This window comes from Urocitellus parryii, chromosome 8 (assembly GCF_045843805.1).
Source record: "Urocitellus parryii isolate mUroPar1 chromosome 8, mUroPar1.hap1, whole genome shotgun sequence".
Classification (NCBI taxonomy): Eukaryota; Metazoa; Chordata; class Mammalia; order Rodentia; family Sciuridae; genus Urocitellus; species Urocitellus parryii.
Genome location: NC_135538.1, coordinates 84045600 through 84072484, shown reverse-complemented (window position 1 = coordinate 84072484; position 26885 = coordinate 84045600). Strand labels below are relative to the sequence as shown.

The following is a 26885-nucleotide window of genomic DNA, read 5'->3' as shown; positions in this document are numbered from 1 at the left end:
TTGGCTTGTCTCTGCTTAATTCCTTCAGCTTGTGTTAGCAGATGTCCCATGTTACTCAGATCTCTTAATCTCGAGGATCTCCACTGCAGCTTCAGCTTCCTTCTCCTATCTTCACACATTGCCCATTCTGGGGATACCCACAGGGATACCAACCTGCTACATTTTGCCTGGCCTCCCAGACCTTCCTTTGAAATCTCAATGGAAAATTCCATGTCCCCCTAACTCCAGCATCCCATGTTTCTGCAGAACTAGCACCATGTGTTTGCTGCCAAGGTCTGTTGCCATTTTGAGCAATAGCCAAGCTTCCTGATACCATGATTGCAGCAGCTTGTAAGTGACTGTGTGGTTGAGCTTGGGGAAACAACTTCCTAGTCTCCCCAGTGCAAACAGGGTCAATTGGTCTAGAGGAATTTTTACTTTTACACCCTTGAGCCTGAGATGAGTGTAGTTCTTGCCAATCCCTGAGATACCCTCGAGCCATCTTTCTTATTATTTATGGGTGAAGAACTTACCATCTCTTTAGTGTTTTATCTTTAACAACCACACCTTCTTTAGCCTCAATTTTTCACACTGTTTTTTGACCAAAATGCAAGTTTTTCAAAACCTTTTGCTATGTTTTCTGCTCCTGACTATCACAGTAAACTTGAGTAAAAGCTGCGAGCAATATCCATTTTACCACCTGAATGTTGTGCTGCCTTGAAATTTCCTCCTCCAGATAATTAGTTCATCACTTTTAAACTTAGACTCACAGAAAGTCTTAGGACATGGGTAAAATTTAGATAACTTCATTGTCAGAGCATAACATGATTGGCCTCTAGTCCAGTTTCTAATAGAGTCCTCCTCCCCTGAAACTTTCTGAGTCCAGTCTTTACTGCTCACAGTCCTTATAGCATTCTGGTCTTTGGAGCTGTCCCCAGAATTGATCACTAAGCTCCACTTACAAGATTCTAAAGTTTTTCCAGCCTGCATGTCTAAACTTTTCAAAATTCTTACCCCTGGAAATCAGCTCCAAACTCTTCTGAACCACATGGTCTGGTTAGTCACAGAAATGACCCCACTTCTCAGTACCCATTTCTATTTTAGTCAGCTTTTTCGTTGGTGTGACCTAAAGCTTTTTTCGTTGGTGTGACCTTTCGTTGGTGTGACTAGGGTCAGATGGAATTTCAATGTAGTTTTGATTCGCATTTTCCTGATGGCTAAAAATATTGAGCACTTTTTATATGTTTATTGGCTATTTGTACTTATTTTAAAAAGTGTCTGTTTAGGTCAATTGCCAGTTTATTAATTGGACTACTTATTCTTTTGTTGTTAAGCTTTTTTAAGGTCTTTATATATTCTGGATATTAATCCACTGTCAGGTGAATAGCTGGAAAAGATTTTCTCCCATTTTGTAAGTTGTGTTTCAACTGTTGTTTTCTTTGCTTTGCATTGAAGCTTTTAATTCAATGTAATCCAGTTTATTAGTTCTTTTTTTTTTTTTTAGAGAGGGAGAGAATTTTTTTAATATTTATTTTTTAGTTCTCGGCAGACACAACATCTTTGTTTGTATGTGGTGCTGAGGATTGAACCCGGGCGGCACGCAAGTTCTTTCTTTTGTTTCCTGAGATGTTGGAAGTCCTCTTCAGGATGTTGTTACCTGTACCAATATTAATTGTTTCTGCTGTTTCTTCTAGTAGTTTCAAATTTTCGAGTATTACATTAAGGTCTTTGATCCACTTTGAGTGGAGTTTTATATAAGGTGGAAGATAGGGGTCTACTTCCAAACTTCTACATATAAATATCAGTCTTCTCAACACCTTTTGTTAAAGAGGCTACCTTTTCTCCAACGTGTTTTTGGCACCTGTGTTGAGAATCAGTTGACTGGCTGCAGATGTCTGAGTTTATTTCTATTTAATTCTACAGTGTACATTCCTGTTTTTATGCCAGAATCATGTTTTTTTGTTATTATGTCTCTGTAGTATACCTGATTTGTATTTTCAGATCAGGTATTGTGATGCTCCAGTATTTGTTGTTTTCTTTCTTCTTCTTTATCCCTCTCTCAGGGTAACTTTGACTCTTCAGAGTCTTTTGTGGTCTCATATGAATTTAGGATTGTTCTTCTAGTTCTGTATTTTGATGGAGACTGTATTGAGACTTATTATTGTTTTGGTAGTATGACTATTTTAACAATATTAATCCTTCCAATCCATAAACATGAGAGGTCTTTCCGTCTACTAGTGTCTTCTTCAAATTCTTTCTTCAGTGTTTGTAATTTTCATTGTAGAGGTTCTTTGCCTCTTTAATTAGATTTATTCTAGGTTTTTTGTTGTTGTTTTTGATGATGATGATGATGATGTTATTGTTTTGTTTGTTTTTTTGCTTTTTGAGACTATAATGAATGATAAAGATTGCTTTCCTGATTTCTTTCTCAATAAGTGCATTATTGGGTTTATAGAAAAGTTATTGATTTTTGTATGTGGCTTTTTCTATCCTTCCACCTGGCTGAATTTGTTGATCAGTTCCAAGAATCTTTTGGTGTAGTCTTTAGGACTTTGTAGGTATAGAGTTGTATCATCTGCAGAGATAATTTTAAATTCTCCTTACCTATTTGTATCTCTCTCATATCTTTCTCTTACATACTTGCTCTAGCTAAAATTTCAAGTGGTGAATAAATACTCCTGTCTTATTCCTGATCTTTGAGGAAATGCTTTTAGTTTTTCCCCACTTAGTATGATGTATAGATTCATCAAATGTAGGCTTTATTATGTTGAAATATGATCCATGTGTAACTAATTTATTCAGAGCTTTTATCATGAAGGGATGTTGAATTTTATGAAATGCTTTTTCCAAATATATTGAGATAATTATGTGACCTTTATCCCTGATTCTATTTATGTGCTGTATTACACTTATTGATTTGCATACATTGAACTATCCTTGAATCCCTCCCTGGAACAAAACCAACTTGATCATGCTCTATAATCTTTTTAATGTGCTGTTGATTTCTACTTACAAGTATTTTATTGAGGATTTTTGCATCTACGTTCATCAAGGACATTGGTCTATAGTTTTCTTGTTGTTGTGTCCTTATCAGATTTTGGTGTCAAGTAATTTTGCCTTTGTAGAATGAATTTAGAAGAGTTTCTTTCTGTTCTATTTGATGAGGTAGTATTATTTCATTAACTAAAAAATAAAATATAAAAAAACTCAGATAAAATTCTATGGGGAATCATCTGTTCCTGGTTTGGTTTTTTGTTTGTTTGTTTGGTTGGTTGGTTGGGTTTTTTGTTTTTGTTTTTGTTTGTTTTGGTTAGGAGATTGTTATGGTTTGGATGTGAAGTGTCTCCCCAAAGGGCCTGTGTTAATGCAGGAATATTCAGAGGTGACATGATTCAATCGAAAGAGCTGTTACCTAATCAATCCATCCTACTTTGAAGAGGATAACTGTAGGCATGTGGAGTGTGGCTGGAAGAAGTGGGTCACTGTGGACATGCCCTGGAAGGGCTCATTTTTTCTGGATCTCCTCCTCCCACCCGCTGCTTCCTGACCGCCATGAGGTGAGCTGTTTCCTTTACCCTGACCTTCAGCCATGATGTTCTGCTGACTGGGGACTCAACCTCTAGAAACATGAGCCAAAGTTATTGTCAGGTATTTGGGTTACAATGATGAAAAGCTAGCACAAGAGATTTTATTGCTACTTCCATCTCATTTCTTATTATTGATCTATTTAGGCTTTTTACATTGTCTTGGTTTTAATTTCATTAAGTCATATGTATTCAGAAATTTGTCCATTTCTTCTAGATTTGTCTAGCTTTTTGGCATATCATTTTTCAAAATATTCCCTAATGAGCCTGTTAATTTCAAGGGTATCTGCTGTAGTATTCACTTTTTCATCTATTTTATTTATTTGGGTCTTCTCTGTCTTTTGGTTAGCATACCTAAGGGTTTGTCAGTATTTTTTACCTTTTTAAAGAACCAACTTTTTGTTTCATTGATTCTTTGTATTTTTCATTTAGTCTCTATTTATTTCTGCCCTGATCTTTATTTCTATTAATTGTGGGTTTAGTTTGTTCTTGTTTCTAAGACTTTGAGATACATCTCTATGTTATTTGAGATCTGTTTTTCAAATGTAGGAAATTGTAGTTCCCTCCTAGGACGACTTCTTCCACTGTATCCCACAGTTTTTGTCTGTTGTATTTTCATTGTAATTTGATTTTGATTTTTAATTCCCCCTTTATTTTTTCAGTGACCCACTGTTCATTCAAAGGTGTACAGTTCAATTTTCATGGTTTGTATACTTTCTGTAGTTTCTCTTGCTGTCAATTCCTAGTTTTATTCCATTATAATTTGAAAGTAGAGAGAAATTATTTTGAATTTGTTTTGATTAATCACATACAATTATCAATATTATGTTCTATTTTTGGGAAAAGTTCCATGTGCTGATGAGAATTCTGTAGATGCCTATTAAGTTCATTGGATATATAGAGTAACTAAACTCTAATGTTTCTTTGTTGATATCTTTGTCTGAATGACCTAGTTATTGGCAAAACTGTGGAGTATTGAATTCACCCACTATGATTGTTTTGTGGCCTCTTTCTTTATGTCCAATAGTGTGTGTTTTCTAAAATTGGGTGAGCCAATGTTCAGTGCATGTATATTTATAATTGTTATATCTCATTAATGAGTCATTCCCAGTATATAGTGATTTTCTTTGTCTCTTTTGATTTTTCCTAGAGTACATTTTGTCAAATATGACTATGATTATTCCTGCTTGCTTTCAGATTCTGTTTGCTCGGAATATTATTTTCCATCCTTAAACTTTTAGTCTGTGTATGTCATTTGAGAATATTGTTGGGTCTTGTTTTTCAATCCAATCTACCAGTTTGCATTTTTAAATTGGAGAATCAATACTGTTTGCACTCAGGGCTATTGTTGAAAGGTATATGCTAGTTCCAATCATTTTGTTGTTTTTCTTCTGGTTGCTTTGAATATTCTCTTTGTTTCTTCCTCCTTTATTTGTGCTAAAAGTTTGATGGTTTTCTATATTAATAATGTTTGATTCTTTTCTAATTCTTATTTGCTTATTTACTCTTCAAGTGAGATTTACTCTTTCTTGTGCTGTCATTACTGTATTTAGATTTTTTTTCCTCTTCTGAATGTAGAATTTTCCTTAAGTATTTTTCATAATTCTGGTTTGGTGGTCATGAATTTTCCAAGTTTATGCTTATCGTGGAAGGTATATTTCTTCTTTGATTCTCAAGGATAACTTTACTGGGTGTAGTTAAAAAGTTGGCAATATTTTCTTCCAGGATTTGAAATACATCATTCCATGGTTCCCTAGCCTTTCAAGTTTTTGTTCAGAAATATATTGTTATTCTGATTTGTCTTTAAATGTGACTATGAATTTCTCTCTTGCAGATTTTTTATTAGATCAATATAGTCACACATAGTAGCTATGTCTATCCCAACAAAATTGAACATGCATGGAATTTTATTTCTGTTCACATTCTCCACCCCACTTTTTTATCTCTTTCTTCCCCATTCTCCTTCTTCAACCCTACTGATCTTCCTTTTGACCACCAATTTTTTTAATTTTTGATTGATTCTTTGTACTTATAAAGGTAGAATTCCCTGGTAATTTATATATGCAAATAGCATGATTTTTTTAATTAATTCTTAATTTCATTATTTTTCCCATCCTTCTTCTCAACTTCTAGATCTCCTTCTGCTTTACTGATCTTCCTTATATCTTTATAATATCTGATCCTCCCTTCTTTCTTTCTTTCTTTTTTTTTTTTTTTGTACCAGGATTAAACTCAGGAGCACTCAACCACTGAGCCACATCCCTAGCTCTATTTTGTATTTTATTTAGAGACAGGGTCTCACAGAGTTGCTTAGCACTTCAACATTGCTGAGGCTGGCTTTGAACTGATAATCCTCCTGTCTCAGCCTCCCAAGCTGCTAGGATTATAGTTTCTTTCCCTTATTTTACTTTAGCTTCTACATTTGCAAGAAAACATTTGACCCTTAATTTTGTGACTGACTTACTTCACTTAGCATGATTTTCTCCATTTACATCTATCTACCAGCAAATGCCATAATTTTATTCTTCTTTTATTCTTCTTTATGGCTTAATAAAACTCTATTGTGTGTGTGTGTGTGTGTGTGTATACACACACACAAATCACACACAAAAATATATACCACAATTCTTAATCCATTCATCTATTAACAGGCATCTGAGTTAATTCCACAATTTGGGTATTGTGAATCGTGCCACTCTTGTGGCTTTTAATATTCTTTCTTTCTTCTGTACTTCTGCTAATTTAACATAATGTGTTATGGAAAAATTCTTTTCTGGTCTTGTGTGTTTCGGTTCTAAATACCTCCTGTACCTAGATGTTTATGTCTTTCCTAAGATTTGGGAATTTTTCTGCTATTATTTTACTGAATAGGTTTTCTATGCCTTCAGCCTGTAACTTTTCTCTCTTTTCTAGTCTTATTATCTACATGTTTGGTCTTTTAATGGTGTCTCATAGATCTTGTGTGTTCTGCTCATTCCTTCTTACTTTTTTCTCTATTATTGTCTAAATGTGATAATTCCTCAAACTTGTCTTCAAGCCCTGATATTCTTTATTCTGTTTATTCTAGTCTACTGGTGAGGCATTCAAGTGATTCTTTAATCTGACTTACTGAGCTTTTCATTTCAAAGATTTCTCTTTGGTTCTGTTTCAAAATGCCTAATGTTTTATTGAATTGCTCATTCATATCCTGCATTGTCTTCCTTAATTAATTCAGCTGTTTATTTGTAACCGCTTAGAATTCATTGAACTTTAGAATAATCACTCTTTTGGACTCTTTGCCCAGAATTTCATGCCCTCCAATCCTTAGGATGTTACTAGAGAATTATGAACATTAGCAGATGTCATGTTTTTCATATTTATTGTGTTTCTATATTTATATTTGTGCATCTATCATGATGCCTATCTCATTCATTTTTATATGAGGGCCTTCTTAGTAAGCAGTCTTCTCTTGATGGTATGTCCTTGAATATCAGGTTATTGTGTAGTGTTGAGTTTAATTCCAATTGGACTTTATAATTAAATTTCCTTGAAGCTCCTTTAGCCATTATTAGTGGGTTTTTACACAATGTATAATGTGTCAGAGACTGAAAGACACACTTTTTCTATAGGTATCACAAGAGTGGAATCCCTCTGGTGATTCAGACATATATAGTATAGTCAGCATAACATATGGGGTGCACCCTCTGTGACTACTACTGCAGTCTTTTCAGCAATATGAGGTCTGTTGGGGTCTGGAAGCACCCTATGCTGAGGTCTCTCATAAATATTGAGCCCACAACTCCTGTTCTCTCTCTCTGTTATTGCTATGGATTGAATGTTCAGAAGCAGGCCCTCAGTACCTCCCCATCTCCCACCATCTACCTACTTGGGAACAGTTCATGATTAGAGACTTTTATCTCTCCTAGTTTTAAAGTTGAAGTGTCTGAGAAGGCTCAAGCAGGGGTAGGTCATGAATGGAATAAGGTACAGTTTCTCTGAGCTGAACTGGGAGTGTAGCTCTGGGGCCCAGCACCTGCACAACATACTCAAAGTGACAGGTTCAGTCTGTAGAACTGCATATAAAGAAGACAAGTGACAGAGACAACAACTACTACAATAAAAAAAAAAAAGATGAAGAAATAAAGTCCAAATAAAACAACCACCACTACCGCAACAACAGAAGAGAATGGGGCAAAAATAATATAGAATAAGCTAAAAAGCTTAAAAAGTAAATTAAATTGATTTTTAAAAAATTAAAAGGAAGAAAAATGAGAAGGGGAAATTTTTGAAAGTAAAAAAAGATAAAAAATGAAATGAAAATGAAAAAAATAAAAACAGAAGTCAAGAAAATTTTAAATAAAGTAGAAGCAAGAGAGAAAAAAGACACACACACACACACGAGCAATAAGAAGAAAATCGTCAATAAAAAATAAAAAATTTTCTCTTTCCCGAGGTGCTCAATTGTGTGGGCAAGAATTAATGATGGCAATGTGTGCTTGATCAGATCTTCTTTCCTTGTCTTCTAAGACTGTGTGCCCCTTGGAAAAAGTGGAGGCTGGGGGTTATTCACCCACTTCTTTATTTTGTTGTGCTCACCAGGTGACCAATGGGAGAGATTTGTGGCCAAAGCTGCTTTGAATGCCTGCTAATGCCTGCATTGCACACAAAAACAAGATAAGGAAAAACCCAAAGCTCCCCAGGCAGATTGACTCCAGAGCTCCTTGGGCTACACAGTCACATAGTGGAGCAAATACCATGTTGCAGTATGTCAAGGACCTTGTTATCTTTTGTGCTGCATACTATACTCTGAGTTTGAAAGACAATTTGGAATTGCAACTATCTATGCTGAAAGGGATGGAAGCAGGCTCCACAGGATGCACCACCTACAACTGTGGTGTTTTGAGACTTAGCTCCCAAGCAAAATTAACACTGACTGCTCATTCTCCTGATTCCTGCTGTGGGCTTCTTGAACCACTAGTCTTAAAGGGGAAGCATCCTCCATTCCCTTCCACATTGCAGTCCAGTTTCTCACAGAATAGTATTCTTAGTGGATTTGGTCCCTTGTGACCAAACTGATTCTCAAGACAGCCGTCCCCTGAGCCAATGTAGTAATATTGCCGTGGGGACCTAGAGACAGAAAAATGCAGAGGCCTTTGACTCCCAGAGCCACAAGCTCATAAAGGATCTTTTCACAATGACTCCCTGTTTTATCACCATGAGAATTTTCTGAGAAGTGCAGAAAACCTCTCTAGATTCAGTTTGCTACACGGTCTGTTTAGGTCTACTATCTGTTTAGACCATATTTCAGCAAGGTGCTGATTCCTACACCAGTTGTGCTCACTGGGACTCTCCCTCTTTTCACCTCTCTCCCTGTCCTCTGATTAATGCCGAAGTGCTAATTTTACCTCTGTTCCACTATCCCAAGTCTCTGGGTTTCGCCAAATCTCTGTCCACTGATGTGCTTCAGCATTCTCCCACAGGCACCCACCTTGACATGCAGCTGCTCTCCTGGTGTTTTGATTCTATCTTGTGGAGAAAGAGGCAAATGTTGGGTGCCTCTCATCCACCATCATCTCACTCCAGGTCACAATTATTCATATGGCTTTTTGATAGTGTCAAAACCAATACTTCCTTTCTAGCTACTGGTGAAGACATTTTCTTTTTTTTTATTTTTTTATTCTAATTTGGGGTTTTTTTGACAGCAGAATGCATTACAGTTCATATTACACATTTGGAGAACAGTTTTTCATATCTGTGGTTGTATACAAAGTATATTCACACCATTCATGTCTTCATACATGTACTTTGGATAATGATGTCCATCTCATTCCACCATTATTTCTAACCCCTTGCCCCTCCCCTGTCACTCCTTTGCCTTATCTGCAGTTCATCTATTCCTCCCATGCTCCTTCTCCCTATCCCACTATGCATCAGCCTCCTTATAACACAGAAAACATTGGGCATATATTTTGGGGAGATTGGCTGACTTCACTTAGCATTATATTATCCAGCTCCAGCATTTACCTGCAAACGCCATAATTTTATTCTCTTTTATTGCTGAATAATATTCCATTGTGTATGTATACCACATTTTTTATACATTCATCTACTGAAGGGCATCTAGATTGGTTACACAATTTAGCTATTGTGAATTGTGCCGCTATAAACATTGATGTGGCTGTGTCCCTGTAGTATGCTGTTTTTAAGTCCTTTGGGTATAGACCAAAGAGAGGGAAAGCTGGGTCAAATGGTGATTCCATTCCCAGTTCTCTAAGGAATCTCCATACTGCTTTCCATATTGGCTGCACCAATCCAGCAGTAGTGTATGAGTGTGCCTTTTTCCCCACATCCTTGCCAACACTTATTGTTGTTTGTCTTCATAATAGCTGCCATTCTGACTGGACTGAGATTAAATCTTAGAGTAGTTTTGATTTGAATTTCTCTAATTGCTAGAGATTATGAACATTTTTCATATATATTTTTTACTGAATATATATTATATCATCTTCTGAGAAGTGTCTGTTTAGGTTCTTGGCCCATTTATTGATTGGGTTATTTGGGTTTTGTTTGTTTGTTTGTTTTTTGGTTTGGGGTTTTTTGTTGTTGTTGTTGTTTTTGGTGTTTAGCTTTTTGAGTTCTTTATATACCCTCGAGATTGGTGCTCTGATGTGTGAGGGGTAAAAATTTGCTCCCAAGATATAGGCTCTCTATTCACCTCACTGATTGTTTATTTTGCTGAGAAGAAGATTTTTAGTTTGAATCCATTCCATTTATTGATTCTTGATTTTAATTCTTGTGCTATAGGAGTCTTATTAAGGAAGTTGAGGCTTAATTTGACATGATGGAGATTTGGGCCTACTTTTTCTCCTAATAGGCTCAGTGTCTCTGGTTTAATTCCTAGGTCCTTGATCCATTTTGAGTTGAGTTTTGTGCATGGTGAGAGATAGGGGTTTAATTTCATTTTGTTGCATATGGATTTCCAGTTTTCCCAGTACCAATTGTTGAAGAAGCTATCTTTTCTCCAATGCATATTTTTAGCACCTTTGTCTAAGATAACTGTAATTATGTGGGTTAGTCTCTGTGTCTTCTATTCTATACCATTGGTCTACCAGTCTATTTTGTACCAATACCATGCTGTTTTTGTTACTATTACTCTGTGGTATAGTTTAAGGTCTGGTATAGTGATGCTACCTGCTTCACTCTTCTTGCCAAGGATTGCTTTAACTATTCTGGGTCTCTTATTTTTCTAGATAAATTCATGACTGCTTTTTTCTATTTCTACGAGGAATGTCATTGGGATTTTGATTGGAATTGCTTTAAATCTGTATAGTGCTTTTGGTGGTATGTCATTTTGATAATATTAATTCTGCCTATCCAAGACCAAGGTAGATCTTTCTATCTTCTAAGGTTAGTGAAGACATTTTCTAACATTTGTCCTAACCCTTACCTCTGTCACTCTGAAAGCCAACTATGATGCCAGAAAGCCAATTTTCATATTCTTTCTTTCAAAAATCTAATGAATACACATAGTCTTATAAAGGCTTATATTTTTATTTATTAATGAATAGATGAATATCTGTTTTTCATTAAATATAACTTTGAATTAATACAAGTCAACAAGTAATCATGGAACTACTTCTTTGTATAAGGCCCTGGTGGCTAATATTTATACCTAATAGGCATTCAATGAATTTTTCTTAAATTCAAAGGAATAAGACAAAGACCTTCTCTCAGGAACATTATAATCTCCTCACAATAATACCATGTTCTTGTTCAAAGCTTTCATTTCATCACAGACATAATCAAATCCTATCTACAGATAGCAGGTATTAGATTTCATTTTATAAGTGGAGAAATTGAAACTGAGAGGAGATTTTCCCAAAGATTCTAAGCTAGGAAGTGGTGAGGCTCAATTGAACTCCAGGACTTCTAATGCCTCGTGTAATGCTAGTTCCACCAAATTGCTCTTGTTCACTAAATCAAACTAAAAGAGAAGTACTCTAGCCAGGCATGGTGGCACACACCGAATGACTTGGGAGGTTAGGGGAGGAGGATCACAAGTCCAAGGCCAGTCTCAGCCACTTAGTGAGACCCTCAGCAACTTAGCGAGATCCTGTCTCAAATTAAAGTAGTCGCTAGGTTCAATCCCCAGTACCAAAAAAAAAAGAAAAAGAAGTATTCTAGCAAAAGAAAATAAGAGCCATTCATTCACTCATTTATTGACTCACAAATGCCCCAAATGGGTTGAAAAATTCAACCTACTTTCTGCAATATGTGTCCCTCAGTTAATAGTTTCTTAGTGATAGGTTACTGGTTACCAAAGTCATATCATATTGACAGGGTTATAAGTTCTTAAAGTAGGAAAAAAATCTTTGAAATGTTTTATGTTACCCAGTTAAAAGAAAATTTTAAAACTTTGAGGTCATGGGAAATCTTTATACCTCTCTCTCAATTTTGGTGTGAACCTAAAATGGCTATAAAAGAAAAAAGTCTTGGGGTGGGGAACTTGAGGTCAATAGTAATTTTTTTTTAGAGATTCCATGAATTTTTTTCAAGCATTCAATGTTGGAAAGTTTTTCTCAGAAACATTTTAAAAGTATGTATGTGTGTTTGTGTGTGTGTGTGTGTGTGTGTGTGTGAGAGAGAGAGAGAGAGAGTGTGTGTTTTAAGGTATTTGCATTTTCAATTGGAGACAAAGCATTTTGTAGAAATCCTTTAAAAGACTAAACTCTTATGAAAATTTATTTTTAAACTATTAAATTATTTTGTTACCAAAGCTTCTGGAAAAGTTTTCAAGCACTTAGAATTTTACAGTGATACAGAAGTTGCCTAACTCTCATTATAGATAGTATTACCTGGTTAATTTTCTATTGCTTTTCTTTCTTCCTTCTTTCCTTTATTTTTCTTTATTTTTTAAATTTATTGGTGCATTCCAGATTAAGATAATAATGGGATTCCTTGTGATATATTTGTACATACATATAACATAAATTGTTCTGTTTCATTACCCCATATAGCCACTTCCCCTCCTCCCCTCCCTCCTGAATCCCCTTTCTCTTTTCTACTGGTCTTACTTCTATTTTCTTGTGGTTTCTCTCTCCCCACCCCCTATCTCTCCTCTCCTTCTTCTTCCTATCTACTCCATATGAGAGAAAACAGATAACCCATGGCTTTGAGTCTGACTTATCTCACTGTGAAGTTCTCCAGCTCCATCCATTTTCCTGTGAATGTAATAATTTAAATTTTCATGGCTGAGGAAAAGTCCACTGTGTGTATATACCACATTTTCTTTATTCATTCATCTCCTGATGAACACCTAGGTTGGTTCTATACATTAGCTATTGTGAATCATGCTGCTATAAACATGGGTATGCATGGATCACTATAGTCTGCTGACTCATTCTTTAGGATAAATATAAAGGAGTGTTATAGCTGGGTCATGTGGCATTTCCATTTCTAGTCTTTCAAGGAACCTAAATATTGATCTCCCATAGTGTTTGTACTAATTTACAAATCCACCAACATTATATAAGTGTATCTTTTTTTCCACATTCCCACCAGCATTTTTTTCTATTTTTAATGAACACTATTCTAACCGAAGTGAAATGAAATCTCAGTGTAGTTTTGATTTGCATTTCCCTGATTGCTAAAGGTATTGAACATATTTTCATATATTTTTTGTCCATTTGAATTTCTTCTCTTGTTAAATATCTGTCATCCATTTTCCCATTTATTGGTTGGGTTATTTGTAAAGTTTTTTCCTTTTATTTTGGAGTTACATTTTTTTTTTTAGTTCTTTATATGTTATGGGTATTAATCCTTTGACAGAGAACAAGCTGACAAAAATTTCTTTCATTTTGTAGGTTCTCTATCTTCATGCTTTTAATTGTTCCCTTTGCTATGCAGAAGGTTTTTAATTTGATGACACCTCATGTATTAACCTTTGTTTTTATTTCCTGGACTTTAGGAGTTTTATTGAGGAAGTTGATGCATGCATCTATATATTAGAGTGTTGAACCTGTGTTTTCTTCTAGCAGTTGTAGTTTCTGTTCTAATTCCTAGGTCTTTGACCCACTTTGAGTTGACTCTTTTGAAGGGTAAGAGACAGGGATCTGTTTTCATTCTCCTACATATTGCTATCTTGTTTTCCCAGCACCATTTTTAAAAAAGGCTGTCTTTTCTGCAACAAATATTTTTGGCACCTTTGTCAAAGATCAGAAGTTTGTATCTGTGTGGGGTTTTCTTTGAGTTTTCTATTCCATTGGTCTTTATGTCTACTTTTATGCCAGTATCATGCAGTTTTTGTTACTATAGCTTTATAGTATAATGTGGGATATTGTAATGCCTCCATCTCAGCTCCTATTGTTAAGAATTCCTTTGGCCATTCTGAGACTTTTATTCTTCCATATAAATTTTAGGACTTTTCTTTTAGTTCTGTGAAGAATGCCCTAGGGATTGGGGTTGTGGCTCAGTGGTAGACCCTCACATGCATGAAGCACTGGGTTCAATCCGGCACCACATAAAAAAATAAGTAGATAAACAAAATAAAGGTACTGTGTCCATCTACAACTAAAAAAATATTTTTAAAAAATATTTTTAAAAAATATTTTTAAATATTTGGGGATTCATTGGATTGCAATAAATCTGTATATCACTTTTGGAAATATGGTCATATTAATTAATTAATTTATTAATTCTGCCCAGTCAAGAACATGAGAGGTCTTTCTATCTTCCAGTGTTTTCTTCAATTTCTTTCTTCAGTGCCTTGTAATTTTTGTTGTAGAGGTCTTTCCCCTTTATTAGATTAATTCCTAAGTTTGTTTGTTTGATGTTGTTGTTGTAAATGAAATTGTTTTCCTGAATGCTTTTTCACTGGATTCATTATTTCTGTATAGAAAAACTTTTGGTTGTTGTATGTTGATCTTGTATCCTGCTATTTTGTTGAATTTGTTTATCAGTTCTAGAAGCCTTCTGGTGGAGTTTTGGATTGGGAATGGGGGTCTTTTAAGTACAGAATCATAAAATCTGAAAATAGTAAGTGATAATTTGCCGTCTTCCTTTCCAACTTGTATCTTTTTTATTTCCTTCTCTTTCTTAATTGCTCTGGCTTAACTTTCAAGTACTATACTGAATAGGAGTGGTGAGAGTGAACATCTTGTCTTCCTCCTGATGTTAGAGGAAACACTTTAAGTATTTCCCCATTCACTATGATGCTGGCTTTGGATTTGTCATAAATTCCTATTACTTTTCATTCAAATATGGTTTTCCACCAAGCAGCACTAAACAAAGACCAAATACTAAATACTCCTCAGATCAGCTCATGTTCCTTTTTGTCCAATAAAAATGACAAAACAGAAATAATAATGGGAATGAGAACTTTAGCCCTGCCAGAGACATTTCAAAATATGTAACATCTCTGCATCTGCCACTATCCGTCCTTTGGTTAATTTTCTTTTATTTAAAGAGAAAAAAAGTACATACATTTTTCCCTATGCTTTAAATTTATTTTTGAATGATAATCTTTAAATCCACAATAAATGATAACATAAAAGGTTATATTCTTGATGAATTCTTTTTCACAAAGACTTGAGTAGAAAGAAGTGTTACCGCTGTTGACCGGTGACGAGTTCTTTGCTCCCCGATGTTGAAGAATAACACCAAAGAAGCATGCCGAGGCAAGGCCAGAGTAGAAATTAGAAATTTATTAAAGGACAGAAGAAAAGACTTCTCCCGGAGGAAGAAGGGGACCCAAAAGGTGGAATCCAGTTAGCGGACAATGTGTTCCCCTTTTTATAGGTTTGGTGATGTAATGTAGGTGGGAAGGGTTTGGGACAAAGGAGTAATCTGGTCATTTCCGAGTCAAGTTTGCTGTTCATTAGCACTTCTTTGGGATGAGCTATTTCCAAATCTGTTGGGGGCTGTATCCTGGGCTTCATTAACATTTCTTTGGGATGGGCTGTCTTCGAATCCGTTGGGGGATGTTCATTAACATTGGCCTAGGGCCTTTTCGGAACTTTATTAACACTCCATGAGTTGTCCTGTTTTCCCTGAGTCATTCCCAGCATGGCCTCCATTTTAGATTTCACTCGATATTAGACCCGATTTACCTAACTACACTGACTACCTAACTTTAAATCTGGCTTCATTCCCCCCTCTAATTTGGGAAGCTCCTTACTGCTGTAAGGAATGGGGGCGAAGATCTTTCTGGCTTCTTCAGGCTGACAAAAGGGGCGATGTTGGGGCAAGCAGTTTGGAGTCCCCTTTTAAAAATCGGGTCTATCGAGTGGTCCATGATAGGCTGGAGGGCCATTTGGGCGATGGGCGGTCTATAAGAGAAACAAGAATTCATTAATATTGGAACCATATTAATGTAGTAATAAATACCACAGCACAGGAATATGTCAATAAGTATGATACCAAAGACAGAGACTAACAATGTTTCCCACCAGGAAGTACCAGAGAACCAGAAGCTAAGATATTGATTCCATGACAAAGTTGCTGAGGACATGGCTTTTATCTGAGTATGTAAATCCTTAAGGATATTTGTCACATTGCCAGAATTGTCAGGGATGTAAACACAACATTTAACTTTTAGGGTTACAGTTGTCCTTCCCTTAAGATATAGTTTAATAATTTAATATCATCTGATCTTGCAAAATCCTTTTACTAGTTTGACCTCTGTGTCTAAGAGAAATCTTTAATTCTGTTACTTAGGGCTGGATAACCATACTAGCAAACACCAAGCCTGCCTGTGTAGGTTAGGAATATCTGTGGGCCTTAAAGTAAAACTACTCTAACAGTCCCTTTGACAGTTATCAGGCATTTTTGTCTAAGAATCTTTTTTGTAGCCTTCAGTCTACTTATTTTTGGAAGTCACATTTAACTATTATTATCATTTAAAATGTCCAGGAATAGCTGTGTTTTGGCTCTTTAACTGTCTTTGCTAAGTGTTTAAGATGAAGTAAGTCAAACTGACTTCTGTTCCTACCTATTTAACAGTCAGCTGAATCTCTCCTGGGAGTCCTCGGGAACTTCACAGCAGCTTCTCAGTTCTGCTAGTGCCATTTGTGCTAGGATGGGTCCAGGCCTTGCTTGACCATAAGGCTTCCCTCGGAAGCATCAGGGATGTCTCCCTTCTCTGATGACCCTCCTCTTCACAGCAAATGCACTGATTGGCTTCTGTCCTCCACTGGTCTCATTAATCTCCCTAATCAGGAGGTTATGTGGCCTAGAGTTGCAGAGCTCTTTGGAGAAGTACCCTATCCCTGATTCAGACTGACTCAGAGGGCAAGAGCCAAATATTGGTTTTCTTGGCCCTTTAATTTAACTTTAATTTTAAAACTTAATCTTAAACATCTAGCAAATAAGTTTTAACAGCCTTATATTAAGTACTGGGCTTTAGTACCTATCTCTCTATCCTGTAGGTGATAACTCCTTATCTTAAGTTAACCCAGGTTGTGAGTTCTTAAAGCAGTACCTCTTTAAAACATTAACAATCCTTAGACCATCTAAAAGCAAATTACAAAACAAAACTAACTAGGATAAAAACATTTAGTTTACGTAATAGCTACCTTGAATCCAACATGTTTTTCTTTTAAGCCTAAAATTACCATACAATTTTAGAACACCAGTTTGATATAATGTTCTTTCTAAAGCTTCTACCTTACAGACTTGTATACCTGGAATATATGAACACAAAAATGGCACCAATTACACTGATGTTTTTATATTAACCAAGTTTAGCTTTTAAAGAAATAACCTAGCACAATTCTCTAAAACAACAGCACTTGTTCAACCAGCTGTTTAATTTTTTTAAGATTATTTGTTCAAAAACTTACAACTTGCATAGACCTTCTTTGTATCACTTACTTAAACCCTCATATAGACTCTATACTTAATCATATAGACTCTTATCCAGAAACACACTTTCCCTCTATTAAATCCATACCTAGAATCTTTTAGTTTTTCTTTTTATCTGTTAACCTCCTTCTGTTCACATTTTGAAACAATACCTGTAAACCTTTGAATCTAAGCAGATTACTTCATAGACATCAACATTTTATTAGGGCCTTTTTGAACACCTAGAAAAACTTATAAGCTAAATTTAAGACCTCCTTTTTTATCTATTTACCAAATTTAAATTGAGCCATTTGAATCATGTGAATCAAAGATATTTGGATCCATTTTTAATTTTTTTGTGAGCGCTCCTCATCTGTCATTTGTCAATCACTGCATGATATGGACATACACATACAGACATAGACATACAAACAACACGTAACACAAGTGTAACACATAACACAATGGTGAAGGCCTTGTAGATTTCTCAGGTGAAATCTCATTGCAATGTTTTTTTTTAAAAAAAAATCTAGTTGATCAAAAATAGAAAAACATTAACTTGTCTGTAGGAACAAAATCATGAGCTCAAAAAAAACATAGAATCTAAGAAAAGGCAAAAGTCCTAGAAAAATTGACCGGCCAGTAATTAGTAAATGCCATACAATTTACCTTTTGATTTGGTCTAGTTTGAGTTCAGGTAAAAAAGACACTTTTACCCCCTTTTTTTACTTGGGCCTGAGCTCCAAGCTGCTTCTGTTTGCATACCAACTTAAGTCCTGGCTGAGGTCTGGAAGGACCTGGGGAAACTGGAATTCTGACCAGAAACCACATGCCTGAGGTACTTTAACCATAAGTCACAATTTATCTTCCTATGTTAGAAAAACTTGGCTCACATAACTGAAAATAGGATCCTTCTTGATAATATAAAAGCCACTATCAGAAGAAGTTCCTTCAGGATCATTAAGCTACTTTCTTTCTGAAGTTCCTAAAGTAGTATTAAGTTACATTAAATCACTTGGAAAAAATCCACACAATACCATGTATATCTAAATTAAGTTTTGAAAATTCCCAAGACTGTTGCTAATTAATGTCATTTCAATAAGCCAGATCAACGTTTTAATTCAACACTTTTTTCTAAATCTTACACACAGAGAGAAACAGATACCAAATCATAATTTACTATCCTTGCCTAAATCAATGCACTGTATACCTAGTGAAATCTCCTTAGGCTACCCAGTTCAAAAATTGATAAAAAAAAATAAAACTGATTGGGAGTTACTTGCTAACTTGGAAGTAGAGTTCTTTTAATTTTCTATCCTAAGTATTTAAGTTCTCTGGCATGAATTATCTGAAATCACAAACTAAACAGTTACTTAACCCTAACTTTTAACTGCAAGATTATGCAATGCTTCAAACTCATTTAGATACCAGATGAAATATCATTTAGACACACATTTAACCTAGATTATCCCCAAGAAACAATCTATAATAACCTTTAAAATAGACCAGATAAGAAAATACCTCTCTAGGTTTTGAACTTCCATTTAATTATGACTCCTATCAGTGGCACCTTAGATTTCCCATGAGTGGACCAGATGTTCTCACATAGGGGCAACTATAAGTGTAAAACCAAGGGTCTCAGTGTGACTGACTTTACTGCATTTGGGTGGAGTAATCCTTACAGTGTAGAGAAAGAATGAGGAAATTTCCCCAAAGCGAAAAAGGCTCTGGCAGCTGCTGGGAATTCCTCAGTTTCCCTTTCACTTGCAAGATTAGCTCCTTTGGATAGATCCAATCCTAGGCAATCTGCATATCTCCTAACCTTCCAGTAGAGTCAGTTTTTATCTGTCTTAGGTCTTGAAGGGGGAAGGGTGTATGTACTTTGATCAGCCCAAATTTTCTGATTCTTTTCCTCAGTGAGTCCAAGATATCATAGCTAAGTATCACTTTTTGGTGATGGGCTATTGCAGGGCACTAAAAGTTTCTGTCTTTTGAGGTTCTGAATGATCTTCAATAAACCCTTTTTTGCCTCTGGGCGTAAGGGATATTGTCTCTGATGTGGAAAGACAGAAGGGTCCTTTAAAACTATTTTGATAGGAACTGCACTTTTTGCCCGTCCAATTTTGTCTTCAGTAGCCCACACTTCAGGGTTTATATCACATTTTAATAAAGGCAGACATAATGGTCCTCTTGGTCTTAAATTTAGTTTGAAGTTTTGAAAGTATGTCTCTTCCCAATAAGGGGCTAGGACATTCTGGGACTATCAGACATGCATGAGAAAACATCACCCCGTCCCATTCACAACTCAGTGGGGGAGTAAGCCTTCTGGTAAAAGGCCGTCCAGACACCCCTTGTACGGGTTAAAGTATTAGAGGAAAGAGGTGAGCACAGAATAACTGGCGCCAGTATCTAAAAGGAAGTTGACCTTTTGGCTCCCTAAGAAGAAGCATACCCAGGGCTCACATGCGGTGATAGGAGTCACGGGAGCCAAGGTTGAGCTTGGGCCCCCGTCAGGCATGTGTAGAGGGATCTGACTTCAAGGACTTACGTCCCTGGGGACAGTTATTCTTCCAGTGATTGCCTTGACATCTAGGGCAAGGCCGTGGAGGCCGACGCTTGGCCTTTGGGCAATCCCGTTTGAAATGTCCTTCCTCTCCACATTGGAAACAAGTCCCTCTTGTGGATTGAGGAGCATTTCGTCCTCCTGTACCCTGGGAGCTTACTCCTCTGCGAGCAAATACCAGCGTTTCAGTTTTCTTTCTGTCTCTAAGCTCTTTCTCCTTTTTTTCCCTCTATATCTCTATTGTAGAAAACCAAAGTAGCAATTTGGAGGATGTTATCTAGAGATTGATCAGGGCCATATGCCAATTTTTGTAACTTCCTCCGGATGTCTGGGGCTGACTGAGTGATAAATTTGTCCTTTAAAAGTAGTTGGCCCTCTGTGGATTCAGGATCCACGGTGGTATGTTTTCTTATTGCCTCTTTGAGTTTCTCCATGAAAAGAGCAGGGCTTTCCTGGGGGCCCTGAATAATTTCTGAAATATTAGAATAGTTAATGGGCCTTTGTTTGATTCTCCTAAGGGCTTCAAGGATCAATACCTGAAAATATCTAATTTTCCAAGCGTCTTGCTCATCATTTGGGTCCCACTCAGGATCACTTCTGGGAACTGCCTGTGCTCCAGTTGGGTAATTAGGTCTTATGGCAGATACCATGGCTAAGTCTACTTTACATTGTTGGCATAATTTAGGATTTTCCCTTAGAGCAAAGAAAACCTGAACATATGGCACCTCACACCATTTTTCTTTCTTTTTGCAAAATTTATCAAGTTGTAAAATAGTATTAAAATTGATACTTCCCTCTGGTGGCCAGGTTTTTCCATCAGGGAGTTTGTACTGAGGCCAGACCTGGCGGCAGAAGAAAATGAGGCGCTTTTTCTTGAGTGTTTGAGGGTCAAATTTATCCCAATTTTTCAATACGCAGGCAAGTGGCGTACCTGATGTATTAGAGAGTGAGGCTCCCATCTGAGTGTGGAGAGAAAAAAACAGAACTCAGGCGCCCGCGCCGGAGAAAACTGTTGATCTCCCTAATACTTGAGCCTCCTAAACGGTCCAGAAAACCCGTCTCTCACCTGGCTTTGCCAAGGGGTTTCTGGTCCCCTTTAGCAAAGTGCTAGGGTCTCAGTTTTGCCCTGTGCCAGAGACCCTGGGAGGATTCAGACTTAAGGGCCTTACTGCTTTCCTCCCGACCACTAAAATCCTTTGTGTGCTCTTTTGTCATCCTTGCTCTGTAGACTAGCAGATTACCGGAGGAGTTGATTCTAAAAAAAATGCCTCTCTTGGTAGCTTAAGGAACACAGCTCATTTTAAACATTGGGCGGTAAAACAGACTAGTGAAAGTTACCTATGCACCTTAGGGAACCTGGGCAGATCTTACTAATTATCCTATGCCTTTCTCTCAGCCTTACAACCTGAATTGCTAACATTTCTGACCCATGAAGGAAGGGGAGCATCCAGGAGGAATGGATGCGGGGTTGGGAGTGTTGCATGGCCCATACGGAGGCAAATGTGATTGGGGCTTTCCCTCAATGCCGTTCATCTACCGATCACCTTAGATACCCCTGGGGGCTGTTGGAAGGGGGCTCAAGAGAAAGGAACCTTAAGAATTCGTCTGAGAGTAGCCCAGACCTGAATTCCTCAGTTGTTCCAAACTCCTTCCTCCACCTCCACGCATCCGAGGCAGATCGGGATTCCGGACACTGTGTACTCACGCCAATTGCTCTCCAGGCCCAGACAGAAAAGTTGGAAACGGCTTTGGCAGAACCCAACATGCCTGCTCTGTACCGAACAGGTGATTGAGAGCTGCCTAGGCTGAGAAACCTCTCACCCGAGTCTTGTAGAGTGGCGGCTGCACTAGTTGCGTTTAAGTAGCCGACGGGTGCCCACCTTACCCTCCAGAAAGAAAGAGAGAAAGATGCACCTCAAACAGACATGGGGTGCGTGTACTTACCTCGGTGTAGAATCTCGGTGGGACCTCCAATATGTTACCGCTGTTGACCGGTGACGAGTTCTTGCTCCCCGATGTTGAAGAATAACACCAAAGAAGCACGCCGAGGCAAGGCCAGAGTAGAAATTAGAAATTTATTAAAGGACAGAAGAAAAGACTTCTCCCGGAGGAAGAAGGGGACCCAAAAGGTGGAATCCAGTTAGCGGACAATGTGTTCCCCTTTTTATAGGTTTGGTGATGTAATGTAGGTGGGAAGGGTTTGGGACAAAGGAGTAATCTGGTCATTTCCGAGTCAAGTTTGCTGTTCATTAGCACTTCTTTGGGATGAGCTATTTCCAAATCTGTTGGGGGCTGTATCCTGGGCTTCATTAACATTTCTTTGGGATGGGCTGTCTTCGAATCCGTTGGGGGATGTTCATTAACATTGGCCTAGGGCCTTTTCGGAACTTTATTAACACTCCATGAGTTGTCCTGTTTTCCCTGAGTCATTCCCAGCATGGCCTCCATTTTAGATTTCACTCGATATTAGACCCGATTTACCTAACTACACTGACTACCTAACTTTAAATCTGGCTTCAGAAGTACACACTCAATGCCTTTCTGGGGAATGAACTATAAAGCAAAGTAACCATTGTTTTACCAGATGAAAGTGAAAATCATATTTTTGCCCTTTACAATACTCTAAAACCAAGAACTAGCAAACTATAAGCATTGGACCAAATCTGGCTCCCCACCTGTTTTCATAAATAAAGTCCTATTAGAAACAGTCACACCCATTCATTTACAAACTATGGTTTTACACTATAACTACAGGGACGAGTTGCTGTATGAGAGACAATACAGCTCACAAAGTCTAAAACTCTTACTATCTGGTACTTTGCAGAAAACAATTGCCCTTGGCTGCTGTGAATCTTTGTCCTTTCCTTTCTCCTCTTAGAGATGTCAGTAACTAAGTAAGAAAAGACATAGCCCAGATTCTTATGGCAAGAAATGGAAAATAACACATTTTTTTCTGGATCATGCAGGTAATATTTCTGGGTCCATGACATTCTTATGCATTTTGAAGGGCCCAGGAATCAGAAACTATTTATGGTTCTTCAATAGCAGGGTCTTTCTGACAACAACTCTCTGATTAAAAGCAAAGATAGAAGAGTACCCCCCCAAAAAAAAACTGAATTTTTAACTGATGAAGACATTAAGGTTTACTTAGTGCATCCCCAACATGTACACATAAGAAAACTGACTTATGTTTCCATGGTAAGACAGAAAAAAAATTAATGAAGATATAAAATTAAGTGCTCATGAAAACTGAAAATTGGGGGCAAAATATCCAGACAAATAGCACTTTCTACTTGTACATCTTCCATCACACTTAATATGTTTTAGTTTCAACAGTGCACAGGAAACCATAACAAAAATAATTTACATAAACACATCTAGAATTTTCAGTTAATAGTAAAATATAATATATAGCTACTTTGTTTTTCTTCTTTCCCCCTCAATGTCCTTCTACCTACATGGAATGGCCAACTTCAATATTTTAGTCACAAAAAGGGAGCAGGGGATTTTTGGTGTCTGTCACTATTACAGCAACAGGATAAAACACACCCTTTCCCTACTTACCAGACCTCCAAGGAGTGTCTACAGTGTTTAAAGCTGACTGAATATATTTTTGGACAGAGGAAGTACGTGTTGTCTAGGGTCTGTCATTGCTTGCCAACTTCTCTGGTCTATAAAATACTTCAGTGACTCTACACGTGGAAGCTGACTTCCAACTTCCTTTCAGCTCTGGTCACTGAGATCAACAGGTGCCACTGTAGGTCAGTCCCTAGAGAACTATCTACCATCTCTAATCCATGGGCAGTTCTTACACGTGTAATATTTTCAGAGTTTATGGTTATTGCTCTCTGGAGACATCTGTCTGCTGGGTTTATTTTTTCCTGATGTACCACATCATAAAGTCTACTGCCAACAGCACTTTAACTTCTCAAGATCTTGTTTTCTGCTGTTTTAGTCACTTTACTACTTTATTTCTGAGACTAAAGAAAGTGGAAAAAATCAGTAGCAATTGTGCACTCCATAGGCCATATACATAGCATAACCTGGCTTGATTCCAAGTTCTTGCTCTTTGTCAGCTTTTAAAAATTCCCATTTCATGACAAGATTCATATATATATATATATATATATATATATATATATATATATATATATATTAGAGATGCACCAAGATTTTCCATGAGTTGTGAATATTCTCAGAAAACCTTTCAAAGAAAATATGGTTTAAAGTAAGTGGATTATGTGAATCTAATCAGTTTATAATAACCAAATTTATGATTGATTTTTATTACCAAATATAAAACTATAATACCGAATATTAAAAAGCCTTTAAATAGCTTTTCAGACAAAAACAACACCAAGCCTATTTTTACTTTTGTTTCCAACAATATTTAAATAAATTTACTTCAGAATTTTAATTTTCAGATAATAGATGGTAATCATATAGTCATAAAAAATTGCAATGAAGACATTATTTGTCTAATAAATTTCCAACCCTTTTTAAGGAAAAATGATTCAGGCCAGACAACTATTGTCAAACATCTTTTAACATGTTTTCAACACTTACCATGGCTCACTTTCAGGCATAAACAGACCCTTCAAAACAAAGCATGGAAAATTTAATCCACAAAGAGTCATATTATCAAAACTATTAGACTGTATTATTTTCTAGGGTGTCAGCACTGACATTAATCTCTTTAGAAGGTGACTTTAACGGAAACACATAGATTCTACAAATGTCTCTTCCTGACCCTCACAGATAACTTTTATTCCGTTCATGGCATAATTAGCACATTGCTCTGAGGAGGCCCCTTTCTCATCTTGGATGGGCAGATTGTCAGTTCATTAGCATAGCAGCCTAGGTCAGCAGAATTACTAGGGGTCGTTCTAATGAGGAATTGGAATCTCTGCCTGGTCAGTTTAACCAAGGCTCATTCTCGAGTCACTGCTGCCACCAAGCAGCTTCGTGTAGGGCAGCTTCATTAGGGCTCATTCATTTAGGGAAGCTGGAATAGTTTCCCAGCTCCTGTAGTCATGAGGGGCTAAACACAGGCCCAGCTCACCCAAGCTATTATGTATGGAGAAGACAGGACAAGCCAGCCTTCAGTGCTTCACCACACACATTCCAATACAGTTCTCATGACATCACTCTTCATGCAGCTTTGCTTAAACCAAGTCATAATCTGAGCATCTCTAATCTTGCTGGGCTTGTTTCATATTTTACATTTTCACACGTCTTGCTTTATAGACAGAGATTCTAAATGATATGTCCATTTAATTCATTGTCATAATTAGGACCTATGTTGATGAAGTATCATTACTGTGTTAAGTCACAGGGTTATCAGTCTGATGCTCTCATTTTTTTTCCTTAAAACACTACAGGAGAGGCAATGAGCATGGCAAGGAGGCTGTGTGCCTGTGCCAGCAGCAGACAGAGCAGCAGTGTGGGATCAACTGATGTCTGACTTGCTGACGTGACTGCAGGCAGGCGAAGCAGCACACAGAACCATGAACTTCCGTAATTATATCCCATTATATGTTCCAGCATGATATAGTGCAGAAAATAGAAAAGAGACAGCCCTGCCCAGAGGCTCTACTCAGAAGAAATGGAAGAATTAATGTTCTTGAGCAGATCTTAAACTCTAAATAAAGAAGTTTGGATGAGATAGCAAGAGAGGAGCCATAATTTTTAAACAAAGAATTGGCATGATAAAAGCAGTCCCTTAAGGAGCAGGGTCTGCAAGATCTATGCAGGTTGAACTCCGAATGCACCATGGCTTTGGCTTCATAGATAAATGGTATTTCAGTTTTGAAACTCAGTAAATGCCACCTTTTCAGTGAGATACTCCCTGACCACTTTGTCCAAATATTCAACTCTGCCCACTTCTGCATCTTCTCCCTCCCTGCTGCAGTTTCCCCTCCTTCACAGTTATCACTCTCTAACAGTATACGTTTTATTTATTTACATTATTTATGTCTCACCTCTCCTGCTAGAATGTAAGTTCTATAAGGGCAGGGATTTTGTTTTCTTCATAACTAGAACTTTAGCACCTAGAACACTGCCTGGCACATAGTAGCCTCTAAATAATACATGTTACATGAATAAGTGCATTAACCAGTACCTGTTCCAGGCCTCATTCTTGACACTGGGAGTAAAGTGATTAAAAAAGGGAGACAAGGTTCCTGCTCTCATGGAGCTTACATGCTAGTAGAGGAGACCAAAATAAACTTGTGTGTAATTCCAAATGGTGCTATGTGATCAGAGAAAAACACAAAATGATAAGAAGAATATATAACAGCAGGCAGAATGTGTTTCTATGTAGCAGAAAAACATTGTCATGTCATTGAATACATGACAATAGGAAAGGCTTCATTTTAAGCTCTTCATTTTAATCTCTGAACAATATGCACTGGTTTTCAACATCAGTTACATTTCTGAGAAAGGGCACAGAAACAGAGTACTTGCAAAGGCCAAGACCCTAACTATGATGAATTTCTAAATTGCAGACCTCAGGCCATTTAAGAAATAATGCTGTTGCCTTGTTTTAGTCAACAAGATCATCCTTAACCATTGCATTCAACCATCTTGTAGGATAAGAATGTGCTTTAAAAAACAAAAATTGTGGGCTGGTATATAGTTCAGCAGCAAAGCCCTTGCCTCACAAGGAAAAAAAATCATTATCATAATATGGGATTTTCAGTTTAATTTTTAAATTAGATTTAATTTTAATTGATACATTAAAAACACAAAAAAAAGTTTTAATGATACAACTTGTGATGTTTCAATACATTTATACATTATGTGATCAATTTAATTTTGAAAGGTCACATCCCATTCAGATCAAGTGAGTGTCTTCAAGAAGATCAGACTGATGACTGACACCCAGAGGCAGGGCAGTGACAGGTCAGACTAGACCTTCCCATCCAGGCCTCTTCTCAAGA

General features: G+C 37.0%; 1 protein-coding gene across 6 annotated transcripts in view; it reads left to right on the top strand.

Annotated features, from left to right (window-relative positions):
- The window catches only part of Kcnq5 (potassium voltage-gated channel subfamily Q member 5), a 535459-nt gene that overhangs the window by 329844 nt on the left and 178730 nt on the right, over window positions 1–26885 (top strand). Inside the window, exon 1 of one of the 6 annotated variants that reach the window (XM_077801661.1) lies at window positions 25411–25461. The exons of the other annotated variants lie outside the window; for them this stretch is intronic. The gene's annotated coding sequence lies outside the window, so the exon portion shown is untranslated. Of the gene's footprint in view, window positions 1–25410; window positions 25462–26885 lie in introns of those variants that run through there. 6 annotated transcript variants of the gene reach the window in all.